This window comes from Dipodomys spectabilis, unplaced genomic scaffold, assembly GCF_019054845.1.
Source record: "Dipodomys spectabilis isolate Male_0828 unplaced genomic scaffold, ASM1905484v1 ptg000009l, whole genome shotgun sequence".
Classification (NCBI taxonomy): Eukaryota; Metazoa; Chordata; class Mammalia; order Rodentia; family Heteromyidae; genus Dipodomys; species Dipodomys spectabilis.
Window position 1 is genome coordinate 2,549,370 of NW_024870686.1, and position 8,718 is coordinate 2,558,087.

Sequence of the window (8,718 nt, forward strand, 5' to 3'; positions counted from 1 at the left end):
TACAAAAGGGAGAGGGCACTGTTTGAGGCGTCTATCATAAGAGAACTGATCCCATTAATGTGGTCTTCATTCTCATAACTTCCAAAGACCGAACTTGCTAATACTATCACCTTGGTGAGTATAGTTCAACGTGTGAGTTTTAGAGAAATACAAGCATTTAGACCATAGTATCAGGTAATATTGTTTCTCCTGATTCCTCTTTCTTGTTTGGATTGACTATGCCAATTTTCTGATACTCTCTCCATAAAGGAAATAGGTAGAAGTGTTTATCTCCATTGTCTTTTACTCATTAATAGCTCAATTACTCCCAAACAGTAGAGCATGGTTGATTTGAGTCATAATTGGGAGAAGGGAGCTGGGTTCTCGTAGTTCATGCCTGTAATTCTGAGATTTGAAAATCACAATTCAAAGACAGCTCAGGCAAGAAATTCTTCAGGATTTTGATCTTCAATTAACCATTAAAAGGGGGGCAGACGCAAAGCTGTGTTTCAAGTGGTAGAGTGCTAGCCTTGAGGACAAAGCTCAGGGACAGCACTCATCCCCTGAGTTCAAGCCCCAGGAACAAAATAAAATAAAGTGGGAGAAGGGAACTGGATGTTAAAGCTAGAGATATATCCCTTTCCAAGGATGTGTATTTCTTTTTTGGGGGGGCGGGGGAGGGGGTGGGGGGTGGGGGGAAGTGGGTTCCTGTTCGTGGGGCCTGAACTCTGGGCCTGGGCGCTATCCCTCAGCTCTTCAGCTATGGAAAATGCTGAGAGTATTGTAATTTTTGAATTTAGAATGCTGAAAACAAAACATAGTTGGGGAGAAGTAAAGGACTTTAGATATGAAATCATTCAAATCGTCAGAAGAAATCTGCTGACTGCCTTAAACCATAGGCCAGATTATTTGAGAGCAGTATCTTATTTACAGCATGAACAAAAGCAAAATGTTGTAAGAACAGAACAGACATATACTTGAAAACAAAGGAGGTGGGTTTAGGATTATTGGTTGAGTGGAAGAAAAACTGAAAACCACTCCACAATGCATTTCTACATCATGTGTTTCCTAACCTTGTTGGTGGAGTTGGTAATTTTAGACTTAACTGTTTGGAGAATTAATGTCTACAGACATATTAAAGTTAACACACAACTTTTCTCCTGGATATGGTTTATAAAGAGGTAATCTCTCCACTTTGGGGATGTTGCCACTACAGCCTTTCTCTTCCTTAAGCCTGTCTCTATTTCTGAGGATCAAATTAACAATCTATTTCTGGTTTTGCAACTGCCTGATGTTTCTGATGAAAATCACTGTCTCTATTAATCATGTAATTATGGTAATAAATAGGAGAAGACCAAAAATCAACTGGACGAAAGGGCAACAGCTGGCAGGTTCAATTGGTGAACTTAGCGATACAATTAAATGAGATATTTTACAAGTGATATTTCCATTGGGAATGCTCTATGCCAGTCATTTCCCCAGGACAGTCTTGTTTAATCAGAGCAGCACATTTCAGAAATGCATGCAACTCACCGTGAGCTGAATTGTATTCACCACTGTGTGCTTACAGGCCCAGCTCATGATTCATGAACCTGCTGGAAGCAAAAGGAAAATGGATGTTAAATACTAGGGAGCTGTGAGTGGTTCACATATGATGTTCTATCTGTGTGCAATAATCCAGGTTAACAACCTTCCCTGTTAAAGGCAATATGGGATCATTTGTTAAGTAAACTCTCTCACACAGAGACAAAATTAGAGAAGTCTGTTTTAGAGATTGGGCTATGAAGCAGCAATAAACTGCAAAAATCCAATACATTTGTTTAGAAAGGGCAGCAGGGCACCAAGATAAGACTCTAACTAAACAGCTTTTTCCTGACATCACAAGTGCACCTTCTCCCTTCAGTTCCCAGGAAATTCTTCCTGAGATCAACCACTGCAGAGTCTCAGCTACAGCTGCTAACACAGGCGAATGAAATAAAAATAATATCCCCAAAACAGAATTTTTGGCAGAAAAATTAATGTTACTGTTTACAAAATAATAAATTCTGATGAGAGAAGATGATATGTGTTAGCTCATAGGAGATGAGGTCTCTGTTAAGAAGGAAACTTGAAATCATTGACTGACATGACCCTGGCCTTTAACATCCAAAATCTGACAATTTCCACATCCCAGCAGTTCATTTGCTCTGTGATAGCTTAGGAATAGCCTGGTATTTTTCATATTGCTATCTTTCCACAAAATGATTCTTACTGCCAAATGAATGTTGCTAAATTTTTTTATATGATGCTATTAAAACTTTGACTCAGGACCTTTACCCTCACTCAGCTTGCGCTCATGATTAGTCCTCTACCACTTGAGACATATCTCTAGTGTAGTTTTTATCTGGCTAATTAGAAATGGAATCTGATGGACTTTTCTGCCTGGGTACACTTTGAATGTCAGTCTTTCAGGTCTCAGCACCCTCAGTAGCTAGGATTACAGGAATGAGCCACCAGTGCCCACTGACAAAGCTTTCTGATATGTAGATATGGAGATTTTACTCTTTGGTTGTGTCTCTATCTGTTCCTTTATTTCAACTTAGGACAGAATCAATTAATTTTTTTTCTCCCTCTCCATCTACTGTTCTAGGCACCGGACCTGCTGGTTGGTAGAAGACAAGGGATGATATATTTGGAAACAGTTAAAGAAAATTTTCTGAGTTAAAAGCTATACGACCCTGGCATTGGTGGTTCACTCCGGAAATTCCAGCTACTCAGGAAGCTGAGATCTGAGGAGCAAGGCTTAACGCCAGCCCAAGTAGGAAAGTCCATGAGACTCTTATTTCTAATTAACCACAAAAAAGCTGGAAGTGGAGCAGTGGCTCAAGTGATAGAGCACTAGCCAGAAAGCTCAAGGATAGTACCTAGGTCCTGAATTCTAGACCCACGATGGGCAAAACAAACAAACAAACAAACAAAAACCCATATAAGTTTCAAGAAACCTTTAGTACATCACACAATAATAATTCTAAGAAAGGAAATTTCCTATGGGCTCCAGCAAGGAATATAATCAAGAGACAAAATTTAACAAGCAGAACAAACTCACATTCCAACATTACCAACTCCTCATTAATAATATGAGATGCCAGGACGCCTATCTGTACCTGAAAACCCTAACAACAAAAATTGTTGGAGATAACCTACAGATAGTTGTAGTTTCCTCTATGTGAACATAAATAGGTCCAGGTAGTATATTTCCAGAAAACTGTTACTCATCTACACCAGACTGAGGGCAAAAGATTGAATCAGTACAGTCCATACTTATCTGAAAATCAAAGCTAGAATGTGGAATACATATGGAATACCAAAAACAATTCTTTTAAAAGAGAGAAATTTGAACTCTGCAGCAAGATGCAACAAAAAGAATAGTGTAATCCCCATTTAGTAAGATGTCTATATACTCATAAGCCTTTTACTGACTTTAATCATAGCATTCTCTTAATAGAAGTAGTATCTAGAAATCACAAAACAAAGGCTAGTTTTCAATCTAAGTTCATTTCTAGTTATGTTTTGTTTTCTTCAGTTGATTTTTCTTCTGAATAAGATATTACAAACTATTCCCTGTGACTAAAACCAGAATGACACATTTAGTCCTTCAAATACAACTTAAGTAACTGCTAACTAATTCTAATTGAAGATGTGCAATATAAGATGGTAGCTTAACAAACAGAATCTTCTCCAAATTTTAAATAATGTTTTGAACTACTAGGCTTGAATCTTTTACCTGCTTCCTTTTTCCCAGCATTACAGAATTACATATTTGTAATGTCTTAAGTCTCAGGCAATAGATTTAAAAGCAGTCATTAGTGAATGGCTGTCATGCATTTTGAAGGAGAAAAGATAGGCTTTACATGTTAAGTAGTATTTTACGGAAAATAAAATTTAAGAGAGTTCCATTTGCAATTTAATTCAACCACATATTCTACTCATTTTTGTCAGGTTTAAGGATGACTTCATCGCCATTCAAATACCAACTTTACTAGAGAAAGAGGGATGTATTTCTATAGTAGAAGGTGGGGATCACTAGCATGCTGTGACTATTATTGATGCTTCAGTAAGAAGCCAGTCTAAACAGAAAGTAAATGTAGAACTCCTTTTATTCTTTTCTCCTTAAACTTCTAACAATGTAGATGCATTGTTTTATGGAAATATATCTGTCTCTGAACTGAAAAGAGACAGTAAATTAAAGAGGATATACCATTCCTTTCTATAGACATAGACTTAGACTTCAACACATACATGTATGTGTATGTGTCAAAAATAGAATAGAGTTTAAATAGTAAGTTTACTTAAAGATATTCTTTAAAATTCTTGTGATTAGGAGGTGGATTCTGACCAAACTAATGTAGTAATTTTAGACAATAATCCTTCTCTACTCAGAACAGGAAGAAATGATATGAAACATAGAAAAGAAAACTAAACATATATATGTCTCAAACCCATGACAAATACACTGTAGATTATCAACAAATCAGAACTGCTAAGTGGTGAGCAGGGCTAAAGTCAACTTTTTAGGCTCTGACTTTCTCAGCTGTTAGTGTTACATGGAATCAAACAATGACAGAATAAATAGTTCCATGCAGATGGCATAGCAGAACCAGTTACACAACTCAAGACACAGAGAAAAGTGGAATTACTCAAGACAAGAGTAGAGTCTGAAACAATTCAGCCAGTCTGACTACTTTTAGGGAAGAATTAGAAAGATATGTGTCTTTACTGAAAATGAATCATAGGTTTAAGAGCGGACTCTAATATCCCACAGTAATAGGCAATTCAAAAGTACTAAATGATGTGTGTGTGTTTGTGTGTGTGTGTGTGTGTGTGTGTGTGTGTGTGAGAGAGAGAGAGAGAGAGAGAGAGAGAGAGAGAGAGAGAGAGAGAGCCTCCAGTTCTGGGGCTTAAGCTCAGGGCCTTTCCACTGTCCTTGAGCATTTCTTTTTCTCAGGCTTGTGATCTACCAATTGAGCCACAGCTCCACCTTAATTAATTGGAGATTAATTGGAGATGAGAGTCTTAAAGACTTCCTTACCTGGGCTGGCTTCAAACCATGATCCTCAGATCTCAGCCTTCTGAACAGCTAGAATTACATGCCTTGAGGCACCAGACCTTGGCCCAAAATGAATTTTTTAGTTCTTGTTTTAGACTTGGATCTTGGATGTAAATGAAAGATTCACAACACTGCGATCCAGAGAATGTTAAGATCTATGAGGAGAGATAATGAGGATAAAAGGACAGAATCAGAAAAGGAAATCACCTCAAAATAATCATACTAATCAATATACTTAAGATAAAGATTAAAAATAGAGAAAAATAAAATCAGTCCTCGTGGGAAAAAATCATACATCTTAAAGTATATTTGGAATGCTTTAAATTTAGGTAGGATGACTGGATTTATTATATAAACACTAACTAAAAATGAAAGTTGAAAAACTGTAAATGATAAAATATTTGGAATAAGAAAGAAGAAAATATGAAGGGAGATAATGTGAAAATAAAACAAGGTTCATCTGCTGAAGAGAGAATTAGTTATTCTAAAAATGCAGAATCAGGGCATCAGAATACAGAGGAAAAAATATGTAATTACAATGCAAATACTTTGATACCAGATTGAAATATTCTGATAAATATTCAATAAAAAAAACAAAGAAAAGCATAATAAAAGGATTGGAGGTAAAATAATTTTTAAAGGATTGAAATTTTTCCAGTATTATAGGTGGAGATATCTATGCAGCTGAAACATACATTCAAAATTACAATGTAAAACAATAAATTCACATATTGACACATCATGTGGAGATGACAAAGTCAAGGATTAGAATTATCAGCTATTTTTTAAAACGTGTGTTACCTGCAAACAAGCAGATGAGAGCATTATCATTATAGACAGCTCAAAACAATGGAAAGATGTCACCAGTATTGGTAAGACACAGCAGCCAACATAAAATTCAGCCAATTAGATCTACAGAGTAGTATAGGAATGAAATGTAAAGTTCAGAAAGCCAGGCATGGGGGACCAAGGTTCCCTGTCCCATCTGAAGACAGGTTGGAGAGGTCTGCTCCACCCTACCCTTGCTCCAATCTTCTTAAGGTCACAGGCTTTGAGATGTTGCTCATGGGACTGGATCAGAGACCCTTCTTGGGAAGATGGTTGTAGTCATATCCTTTTTTGGAGTTCTTCCTGTTCATAATTTGGTGTTGTCCAGGTCATTTCCTTATGGACAATATGAAGCTTGGACAATATGAAGCTTTCTCAATCTGTGTTGAGTATGTTGCTTTGTTTCTCAGTTTCATTCCTAATAGAGGCTTTATTTCTGCCTTTTTTTTTATGATATGCGGCCTTTATCATATGGTCTCCAGGCTCGGTCCTCTATTCCTGTAATTCTGATCCTACAGCATTTATTTTCAGTAACAAACAAACTGATGATCAACCTATGTCAGTTGTAGGATGAGATCTTACAGGCCATGGGAATTGCTGTATATTACTTAAGACAACCCTGCTCTCTTTCTTCTCTTTGAGAAAAGGTTTCTGGGATTTTTTTCCCCATCCATATTTTGTTTGAGCTCTGTCTTTCAAACTATGGAGTTATGTCCTGGAATCCATAATTCTGGTAAAGTGAGTCTATCTCCTTGAGGTAGTAAGGAGTGTCACTTGATCAATAAAAATATTATACTATTTTAGTAGCTAAAACCCTTCAGTCATTTCAAGACATGCCAAAAGACACTTGCTATATTTTGCATTTATTTGTGACTAGAAATTACTCAACTATAACATGTGGAACATTCTTATGATTGATGGCTAGTCTAAATTCATGGCCAAAGTTATAAACAAAATTCGTGTCATTCTCATTAAAACTGTGATTGAGGTACAATCTGATGACTTATTATTTAATAAGGTTCTGGATGTTTCCACCAGATTAATATATTATTTTAAAATTTTACTGATCAGAAATGAGACCATTTAATAAGCATTAGTATACATGAAAGATATTCTGCTAAGAAATTCTCAGAACTTAACTCTAAAAAGAAAACAAGAACCACTAAATTTAATCTGATGTTTTCTTTAGTAGCACCTAATGGTAAAAAAATAACAACATAGAGATGCTAGGAAAAACATTACAAATATTTTTAGCACATAGTCAAGTTTCATTCAAATTAAAGAAAAATAGAGAAGTCGACATACATATGTAGAAGCCAGAAGGATGAGTTTACTACGAAATTGTTCTGAGGAAGCTAAAGCCTACCATCACCTACTGGTATGCATTTTATTGGAGACCTAAGCAGATATTGGTGTCCACACAAAAGGGGGAGTTTTACTTCAGATCTGCATACAGACCTGGGTTCTATAAAATAGTACAACATGATGGAAAATACGGACTCAACATTTCTCCTTATCAAGAGAAAGCCAGCAACATGGAAACTAATCTGTCTTGACCTTGGACTTACATTTAAAATGATCTCAAGGAATTTTAAAAAGATACTTCTCTTGAATATAGATTTTGGAGTCAAAATTGTATTACCTTCATGGTTTCAGAAAAATTGAAATCATGGCCTGGCACCAGTGGCTCCTGCCTATAATCCTAGCTACTCAGGAGGCTGAGATCTGAGGATTACAGTACAAAGCCAGCCCAGGCAGGAAAATTCGTGAGACCCTTATCTCCAATTAGCCACCAGAAAACCAGAAGTGGTGCTGTGGCTCAAGTGGTAGAGCTCTAGCCTTGAGCTAGACAACGCCCAGGCCAACTGAAACCATGAAGTTTATTTGTGCTAGATGGGCAGTATCCCAGGATAGATGGCAGAAGAAAAAGCATCTATTCTATGGAATGCTAATGCTTACACTCAGGAATTTTCCACATTAAACCAAGACAATTGTGAATTTATAATCTAGTATGACAAATGCCAGTAAATAAAGCCATAATAAGTAAGAATAAACAAGCTAAGGAATGATATATTTGAGAACTTCAGATCTTAGAGTTTTTGTTTATGAAATTAAAATGGGCCTTTTTACCATATTAAAGAGATGAAAATAATTGAAAAATTGGAGCAAAAACAAAGATAAGAGAGAGAAAAATGACATAAACATGAAGCAGGACTGAATAGACCATTTCTCTTGGGATAGTTGTACAGAATTCTGTTGCAAGGCGAATGTCATATTTTTCTCCCAGCACTCATGATCCATGACAAAATTAGTAGAGAGAGGTTATTCAGAAAGTATAGTTAATATAGTTGCCCAACACTCAAGTGGAAATATCAGATTTCTTGGCACAGTTTCTGGAAATGAGATTAAGATACAAAACCCAATGCATTCCATAGATAGATATGATGTTCACTTGGGTGATCTGTGAAATTCAAAAGTATTTGAGATAATTCAACAGTTGGTATAGAAAGTACACTGCTGCCTATGAAGTGACAGAGTGTCCATGAGTCCTATTTTAAAATGAAACATTTAAATTACTAAACAAGCACTTGGCTTGTCAAGACAATTTTGACATGAATGAAATCTTACAGTATTATCTATCAGCTTTAAGAAGTGAACTTTAAAGTTAGACACCAGTCGCTCATGCCTGTCATCCTAGCTACTCAGCAGGATGAGATCTGAGGATGGTAGTTCAAAGCCAGCCTGGGCAGGAAAGTCTGTGAGACTCTTATCTCCAATAAACTACTCAAAAAAGCCAGACATGGCACTGTGGCTCAAGAGTTAGA